Source organism: Lepidothrix coronata, unplaced genomic scaffold (assembly GCF_001604755.1).
Source record: "Lepidothrix coronata isolate B3197 unplaced genomic scaffold, Lepidothrix_coronata-1.0 Scaffold12, whole genome shotgun sequence".
Taxonomy (NCBI): Eukaryota; Metazoa; Chordata; class Aves; order Passeriformes; family Pipridae; genus Lepidothrix; species Lepidothrix coronata.
The window spans coordinates 341,023-351,182 of record NW_016690192.1 but is presented as its reverse complement, the minus strand read 5'-3'; positions in this window follow the sequence as shown (position 1 = coordinate 351,182).

The window sequence follows — 10,160 nt, the reverse complement described above, 5'->3', positions numbered from 1 at the left end:
ACTTTCTCCACTTCTAATTCAATTGAACCTGTGCTCATTCCAGACAGTGCAGCTGGAGAGTTAACCTGATAGAGCAGGAACCAGCCATATCTGGTTCTGGATCACCTTTTCTTGCCCTCTTTCAGCTCACCAGTGGGAATTCAGGGAGGGAACAAACCCTAAATTTCTCTAAGTGATGCTACAAGCCAAACAACCTTCAGTTTGGCCCTGGGAAACCGGCAGTTTTCATCCAGTTCTTTTTCACTGAACATCAAAGGGTACAGTAAAACTGGGACAGGTATGGGAGAGAATGGCTGAAGAACTTCTGTGTGAGAATTCACTTAGAGGCTTGAGGGTAGAAAAGAAAACAGATATGCTCAAGGTATATAAAACTACAGGGAGCATTGTGTGAGCAATTGAGGGATGGACAGCAAGTTCCAAGAGCTGTAGGACAACAGCTGGAATCAGCTGGAGGTGCATAGAGAGCAGAAGAGGGGAGAGAGGTTTTACACAGTTGCAGAGGCTGTTAAACTATGGAGCTCTCTGCCACATGTCAGCCTTTTACATGGGCTCAAAAGTTAGTTAGTCAAAAGCATGGAAGAAAAATCAAATGCAGAAGTACCAAAACAAAACCTGGCTCAATGTCTCTGAACCACAGAAGCTGAGAGAGAACACCTTGAGGAACTATTGATATCATCTGCTTTGTCATTAGACTTTTTTCTGGACATCTATAAACTACCAGTGCAGACAGCACCCTTAAAAAACTGGGTATAAGAACACAAGAGATGTCACCCTGGACCCATCTGTGCTCAGAACCAGACACTTGCTTGTGCTACAGAAGGGAGCATAAGAAAGAAATACAGCCCTGCTTCTCTCAGCAACTGCCCCCTACATTCAGGTTCTCACAATCTGCACTGTAAGGACACTCTGAGCCAGAGACTTAGGAGTGTTTACTTTGACTGATTTAAAAGTGATTGAACTGCTCTAATAGGAGGGAAATGCCCCTATGATTTCAGTCTTTACTTGAGTTCAGCTGCCTGAGCATCTCTGCCTTCCTGTCTATCTCCTTTCTGAAGATTGTCTGATACAATGAAGCACAATGATGATGGAGAGCTCAGTGATGCCACATTTCTCCACATCTTATGGAAACAGTGAGGTAGAAGGGAATGAAATCTTATTAGCTCTCTCAGGAAAAGAAAGCATGCTCAGCCTAAGCCCTATTAGACATCAGAGAACTCACACAGGGCAGTGTGTGTTGGAAAGGTGGCAGTATGTGTTCAGCCCTCTCGGGGTAATTAGTTTTGTTGTCAGGTTGGCTGCTGAGATCTTGTCCCTTTGCCCAATTCAATCCTCACTGGGCTTTCCACATCTTTGCTCCAAAGCCCTGTTTATGGAGACAAAAACAGTCTTGGCGACTGCCATGCAGATGTCACATTTTATGAGCAAGACAATTGCTGTAAGAAGGACTTTTTTCTTCTTTTTTTTTTTCTGGCAGGCTTTAAATCCATGGCCTGGGTCTCCATGCCCTGCAGCTCCCCCCACACACACTACAGAAATGGACACTGCAAATTTCTGTCTGAGGCCAGCCTTGGCAAAGGAGCCAACAAGAAGAGAAACAGCCTGTGCTCTAATAAGTAAAATATTTATGTCTTGATTTGGCTTACATACCCTCTCTCTATAAAATATTTTTCCCAGGAGGAGCTCTATGAAAGGGAGGGGGTTCCTTTTTTATGTCCCCAAATAATTCTTTTCTGCTCCCCTTCAAAAGCCTCAAAATCAAAGGACACTGTGCTCTGAAGCTTTTTATTGTCATTCTTGACTTTGTTATCATTAGTTATTACAATCATTATATTGATTTCCATTATGAGCTCTTAGGAGGCCCCGGCTAATCAGCACCCCATTCCAGGAAACGCTCTGACAAATCTCTCACAGCATATGCATACACAAGGCTTGTAGTCTGAAAAGACCAGGCTAAACAGACCATTACAGCATTCCCATGCCAGGGAACTGTAGCATGGAACACTCCAGCAGTTCAGCGACAGCCACTGCGGAGCCCGGGCCAGGGAGGGAACAAAGCTCTGAACTGACACGGGTCATTCCTCACTGTGCCTCAGGTCACCGTTCTGACACACGAGGAGATCCTTGAGAGATTCTTCACCCACGGGAGAGTCATCCATGGTGTTCTGCACTTTAGCTCATGGCTCACCTCACAGCCAAACAGTGCTCCAGGTTTACAGCTCCCATAGCTCGCTGTGTTTTAGGGCAGGCCCTGATTCGGGTGGAGAGTCACTGGCCTGGCATGTACAGGGTAGATTGACCCTCCTGGAAACTGCCACTCCTGAGCATCAGGATAGACAGCACATGCTGCCTTTCAACAGAAGACCACACTGCTGCTCCTGCATCATTAAAATTTTAACCTCTTTCTGGGCACATCACCTCCACCACTCTGCAGTGCAGGTGACAAGATCACCCACAGCAACTGCTCTCTCTTGCTAGTGTTATATTACAGATGCTTTTGGCCTATGTTACTTGGCCTTGTTTTGGCCTTTTTACTTGCATCATCTTCCTTACTTAAGGTAGGAGACAGAACTCCTGCATCCCCCCAGTTGAGGAGGATGACTCAGTTTTGATGGATTTTACCTCAGAAAGCTACAGGCATACAGTCAAATTTTGATTCTTAGAAAGACATACCCATCTACTTAGGAACAAAGCTGTGTTGTCACTAACAACAAGACACATCCTTGCCAATCCGAAGTTCCTCCCCTCACTTTTGCTGGCAGGGGGTTAACATGAAGGGAGGTAGCAGATACCTCTGCTGTTGTAGAGATCCTTCCCCTTCAGAATGTTTTTTGCTCACTGCTTACTTGGATTTCAGATCCACTCACATGGACTTACAGGTCATTTTTGCCATCTCTGGGTCCCCATTTTCATGAAGTCACAGAGCTTTGTTTATATGCTTACAATACCTATGTGTTAATGCATGAAGCTGTGTCCTTGGGCTGAAACATCACTTTCTTTACTTGCCTCAGGCTGTCTCTGCAATGCTATTGTTCCTTGCCCTTTAGTTTCCAAAAGTCAGCTGGGGGACAATCCAGGAGGCACAGCTGGAATTTGAACTGGCCCTTATTACGTCCTCAAAAGTATGCACATGACAGTGCTACTAAGAATGTCTCAAGCTTGAGAAAGGTTGCAGTGGTGATTCACTTTATTATATTCCAGAGAATCCAACTCAGTCATAAATCCCTAGTAACGTGCCTACATCATGTTTTTGTGATGGAAACCCAGCTACCACCTCTCAGATGGCAAAACCTTGCAGATGTCACTTCAGTTCTGTTTGAACTAATGACCTCAAAGCAAAGGGCTCCACGTTCACTTGCAACTCTGCAGGCTCACTGGGCCTCTCCTTCTCAGTTATCAGCTTCCCAGAAACTGTGGTATGTTGGGGAGAAGGAGAACAAACAAAAAACAACAACCCCAGACTCCGTTACCTGTAAAGGAACCACAAGAGGAAAAGTCCCATGGATACCAATGGCAAAAACACACACAACCTGGAAGGAAGAGAGAAAAGAAAACCCTATCTGGGATTTTAAAAGAAAAGTTGAGCGTGCACACACAATACCCTTTGGCAAAGGAGCCCAGCCTGGAAAATGTTGCAGCTCCAACACGCTGTGCTCAGAGGAGGTGTTAATGGTCCAGCCATCCTGTATTATTACACACAAACAGGAGAGGCCCTGCAGAACTGTAGGGGTCTTTTAAGATCCCCGCCCAGATGGAAAGAGCAGCGAGAGTTATGTAGGATTAACACAAGAGCAGAGGAAGGAAAGAGGTGAAGGAAAGGTAATGTCCCAAGCACTACATCTCTGAGCTAACAAGGCAGGTCTGCTTCGTCTCACACATTGAAATGGGGATGCTCTGACTGCCCCCCCTCCCACAGGCCTCTGCATCACACACGCACGGCAGGACACGGGCTTCCCTCCTCTCTGGCACTCTGGGCCAGATCTGTGATTTACTGACCAGCTGCATTTAGGGTCATCAGCCCCAAACTCCTTTAAACTCACAGTACAAGTCAGAGGTTTCAGGCACTTTGTCTGCCTGGAAGGAACCACCCAAGCCGTGTTTGCTGCTGATGTCTGTAGCTGTGATCTCTTCCTAACAGGATCACAGACACTGGCTCTTATGCTTGAGGAAAGAAATACTGGAAAGGCCATGACTCTGGCCTGTGTGTGTTTGCTTAATGAGAGCTAATGGAATCTTCACCCAAGTGTCAACCTTCCTGGCCCTTCAACCACACACCAAACTCTTCACGGGGCTCTGAGCTCCCAGGCACAAAGCTCTGGGTGAAAGCCAGGAATTTGCGTGCTTGTGGTCTGGGAATTTACATGCAACATGGAAGGGGTGGTGTCTTCCCCAAAGTCTGCCACAAACACAATGGGATACCCAAGAGCTGCTTCGCTTGGCCAGTGATGCTGTAATAAAATCTCACATCCAGAAAAAAGAACTGGCCATATCCAAGTACAGGCTAAAGCTTTGCAAGAATTAATACTGAGGGGAGAGACACTATTAGACTGCACTGGACCACAGGGGGAGGCTGATTCTTCAGTGTGCAAATGTTTTAATAAATACTGAAATTTCCTAAATCAGCCATAAATTAAATGGGCTTAAGTGAAGGAGAAACTCCACGAAGTTCTGCTAGCTAACCTCTACAAGAGCCAGTTGTGACAGCATTGAACACTCACAAGTCTCTACTGCAAAAATAACCAGCTGCTATGAGAGGTGAATCACGTCCAGAAGAAAAAATACCGCTGAAAATTCAAACAATAAATTGAATTTCTGGAGAGGCCAGCACTGGCTTTCGCATTTGCAGACATGATTCACCACCTTCATCTTTATAAGAATTCTTCTCAGAAATGTTTGGAGACCATTTTTAACTGGTCTGTCGAGGGACAATTCCAGCATTATAATCAACTGCACACTACTAGGCAAAGCGCTGGACTGTTGAACTCATGTACAATTTTCCTGTGGATTAGATCAAATTCCTGATGTAGGAAAAACTATTAGGGCCTCCGTTTTGTTTTCACTTCTAAGAGCTTAACACACATGTTACTGACTTCAACCAAGTGATTTCCAACATATACCTGTGAGAATGCAGGATCAAACCACAGTGTGTTATGTTTCAAAATATTTTTTCACAATAAGTTGGTTTAGTGAACTCACTTCTCACCCCTGGAGAGCTGACTGTAATGAGATCACACAGCGAACGGATATGGAGTTTCACCCTCATCTCCAGGAGACAACATGCCACATCCAAAAATCCTCTCTCAAATCAGCAGAACTTTCAGTTGTGGAGCAATACCATCTGTGGAGATAATTTGAAGGAAGGAGAGAGGTCAGAATTTCAACTGTCACATGAAGATTTGGAGCATACACATCAGGGGTGTTGTAAGAATGTGTTTGCTCCCATCTTAGGAAATTCTTCAGTCTATGCTTTTCCTAAAGCCTCACTGAGACATTTTTTATATTGTGGTTTGTTTGGGTTTTTTTTCTCTACTTGGATTTAGAAAATACAAAATAGTTTGGAATCATTAGGAAGAAATTCTTCCCTGAGGGGATGATGAGGCAATGGAAACAGGTTGCCCAGAGAAGCTGTGGCTGCCCCATCCCTGGAAGTGTTCAAGGCCAGGTTGGATGGGACTCTGAACAACCTGGTCTAGTGGAAGGTGTCCCTGCCTAGGGCAAGGGGATGGAACTAGATGACCTTTAAAGTACCTTCCAACCCAAACCATTCTATGATTCTATGATTTTCTAATAGGGACAACCTCAAAATATATCACAACAGTGGGACCACATTTAATATCTCACTGTGGATAAACCTGCTGTGAGTTTTCCTTTAGCAACAGAAAGCAGCACGACAGGTTGATTTCAGGCATCTGAAAATGGTCCAGAATCAGTTCTGAACTGTATTGCTGCAAGGAAATGAGAATCAAAAAAGGAACTCTCACAAAGTCAGATCACACTAATCTCAGTCCAACACTCCAGCTAACAAATCTGTGAGAGGAAATGTTTGTTCCTGCCCTATCTGCATCACTCAAAGATTTAACCGGTGTACTTAATCCTTCATTTTCAATGCTAACATTTTAAATCCAAGGAGGAAAAAAATGTAGTGTTCGTCAGTTCTAATTAAATTACATGCTTTATTTTTTTAATTAAATAGCCTAAAAGGAAATAAACTGGAAGAAATTCTCAAACAAATCATTTAGAAGTATTTCATATGTATCTAAGAGGGGAGCCAAATATAAATTGACAGCTTAGTGCAAGAGAACTTCAATCTGGGTTTTATTGCAATAACAAAAGTGCGTATTTAAAAGCCTTCACACAGAGCATCTATTCAGAAACAAGCCCGAAGACAGTCGGGGAATTAAAAAGAGGATAGTGTTTTGAATTAATCTAGAACATTTTTGTGGATTAGTTTACAAGCACAGAATGCCTCAGGGGGCTAGGGAGAGTGCAGAGCACTGAAGTCGGAGGGATCTGTCTTTTTCCTGTTGCTGGTGATTAGTTCATATCTCTTTGACACCATGTTTACAAGCCTCTAATTGCCTCATTAATACCTCATTATTACTTAGAAAGTGAAGAAGCTTTTAGCTTTGAAGCTGCTTTGCTGCACTTGAAGGCAAATATAGGGTGAATTTTGAACGTGTTGGTACTAATTAAAGTTGAAGTCTGTTTCCTGTTGCTTGTGGGTGGGTGTTAATGGCTTCAAAGAAAAAATTAGGCTCCAATTTATATTACTCGCCTCCTAACTTACACACGCAGGAGTAAGTGCGAGTAAGAAGCCCATTCCTGCAAACTGGATTTACGAAGGGACACAGATCCGCATGTTTATTTTCTTTCATGCATTTTCAGTGTGAACCAGGCTCTGTGAAGGCTTGTTCACTCTCTATTAGACTGTCTGGCACAGACTGAAGCTGCCCAGTTCAGTCCATGAAGGTATAGTCAGTCCATATATAGTTCAGTCCATACTTGCCATGCTGCCACACATGTACAGGGCCCCATATTTTCTTTTCACATAGAACCTGAAAGCAAAACTGATTAACCAGTGTGTCAAATTGCCTCGGGTCTATTTGCCTCCTGATCTGGATGGACATTGTTTTCAGGTCACCGTGGAAAAGTTTGGTTGAAAGCAAAACTAAAATCAGTCACAAGATCTTGTGATCTTTCACTTCTAACCATATGCACGTATTTTATAAATATCTGTATATTAATAAAGAAATACATGCATGTACACATAACAATACACAGCATCTTTCTGAATCCAGTAAGCACATTCCTTCTGAAATACATCTGAAGTTGTGAGACTTTTGGAAAGGGATCCACTTTTTGAACGACTGGGCACAACTGTTTCAGTAGACATATAGCAAATAAGCCAGTGACCGTAATTATGGTTACTGGATTATCATATAAATCAATAAACGAGATGTTTAGAACCTCATTTGGGCTGTAGAGATGCACTGTCTGATAATGTTTCAAGGAATTTTTTTCCAACTCCAGACAGAAGAGAGGCAAACCAGACATTAACCACAACAAAATCAATTCCATGGGAATTATTTTAAGAGAAACGTGCTTTCTTTAAATTAGCTTGTTTTCAGGGGTCTGGGGGATGTTGTGAATGAAGAAGGGGGTGAAGGGGAAGGAAAAGATGCCCATTTTTGGTAAAAGCATTCAGTTTCTTAATAAAAATTTTGGACAAGAAAAATAGTGAAAAATAGTCTTTGCTGAAAGCAAATGGAAAACCCTACACAGACTGGAAGGTTTGGATACAAGAATAAAATGCTTTCCATACAAATTAAATTCCCAAAGAGGCACTTTCCACCAGCATTGTTTTTCAGTGGGGGCTGGGGGTGGGTGCAATAAAAAAGCAAGTCTAGAAGGCTGAACATTCCTCGATGAAGTCGTCAGGGTTTGGCCAAGAGTCCCCAAGACTCAGGGTTTAGCTCAGGCTGCTCAGAGTCACTGAGTGATTGACAGGCCTTCTTGTCACAGGCCCAGGACAGCAGGTCTTGGCTTACCATGAGCACTCCTAAGACAGCTCAGAACAACTCAGCCTTTCATGTTCCTTTTATACCTCACATCTCCTCCAAGAGGAGGTAAATCGATAAAATCCTGATTTCATTTTATTTCTGCATTAAAAACTATCTAAAAATGTCAATGACATTATATTACATGTGTAGCTCGACAGCATCCCTTTACAAACATGACTGTAAAGAACACAAATATGAAATTAAATTCACCGAAAATTATTGGACAGAAACCCAGTCTAAAAAGTGGGTAAGGAAGGAACCCGCTCCTCCCGAGCTGTATTTACAGTACCTTTGATTTATATCAAACGCTTTAAAAAAGTATTAAAACAAAAATAATTAAGGCGAGCCAAATCCTTTCCTTGCCAGCACGCAAAGCTTGTCCGACCGGACATATTGAGACTATCAATCGGTGGTGTGTATTTATAACCCAGTGCTCAGACTACTTGGAACGACAAACGCAAACAGCCACAAAGAAGTTACTTTGTACGCTTGGCACAAACAAATCCCTGAGATGAAAAGCAGCCCGGCGTTTATTTTGGGCCAAGCTTCCTCGTCTGACGATCCACGACGTGGCACGGAAAGGGCAGTGTTACCAAAGGACACAAAAGCACATGGAGATGCATCATTAGAGCAAACACAGACCAGGGTGCCAGATCTTGTTATTCTTGCTTCTTTCTTCCCAGAATGGATGTCACCTTCCCTACGTTCTTCTCCCCAAAGCCCACTGGTTTGGAGCTTGGTTGTTTGTTGTTTTTTTTTTTAAGGACCAGGCTTGTCGGCACAGCCTGAAAAGCTCTTACAGCTATAATTTAAAACTGAATTGTGTTGATTGAAAACACTGCTAGCATCTGACTGCAGACATGTCTGAAGACTTCCACATGGATAGTCAAATGAGGACTGGTGAGGACATGGTGAGATTTGCCTGAAATATTAAAGCAAGCTCTGCAGGAGCCATGATCCCCAACTGTGCACTGTGTAGGCAGCCTGGGAAATGCCCATCTAGAAATCTGGTAGATTCACTTAAACATTGAGCCACAAGAGACCTGAGCTGTGTAAGGCACAGCAGGACACTGTGGTAGTCAGTCAGCCTTGAGAAGTTTCTCAGAACAGGAAGTTCATATCCAAGGCTGGAGGAAGAAATCTCAGTGGACTCCCAGTTGGTTTGATACCGATACCTCATTTATCCTCCAACATGACCAAATCACAACCGAGGAGAATGGAAGAAGAGTGGGTAGCCAGTGAACACGCAGCTTCCTGGAAGGAGAACACAGTGCCTTTTAGGAGGAGATGGCTGAGAGAACGGCAGCGAGCTGACGGCTACCAACAGATAATGAACAGAGGTTGCAGGTGACCAGGTGCAGTTTGGTTTTAGGAAAGCTGATACATGTCGTTTCAGTTCAAAGGGAGTATCTTGCCATCTTCCATGGCTCCTTCAGGGGAGGATGTGCTCAGGCTTCTAGTTCTTATCTCCATGGACAGACATGGACACTGAGCCTCGAGTCACATTGTCCTATGCACGGATGATGGAAACTTGGCTCTTTGATGGTACGAGGCTTTCATTCTTCTCATACCTTCATCCCCTTAGATATGTCAGGGAGCTAAAGGCACGAGAAAGTCTTAATAAAGTTTTACACTTCTAATGACACTCAGGCTTCAAAAGGAAGGTCATAGGTGATTTGAGAGACTTTTCTCTCATTTCATATAAAAAGAAAAAGATTTCTCACAGCTCCTTAAACACCAGAATAGATATGCATATATTTTTCAGTATATGGATTCAAATCCTTGGTTTCTTTGGCAAAAGGCCATTTAAATTCTCATGGATTTGTTATTGTCCGCTATAAATTTACTACTCAGAAAGAATAATATTTCATTTGCCTTGTTGTCTGTGCCTTTAAAGAAGGTGAAAATGGATTTAAGTCTTTCATTGGGCATCTTGATGAGGGCAGAGAAGGAACATAAAAAGAAGCCAAAAGGACTCTTAAAGAATTGATATAAGGCTCCATCAACTATAATTCAGTTGATAAACTTAGTTCTCTTTTGCAATGAATTACAATGCCAAGAGATTTGTTCTGTAAATTCTGTCCAGAACTTGGCAACATAATT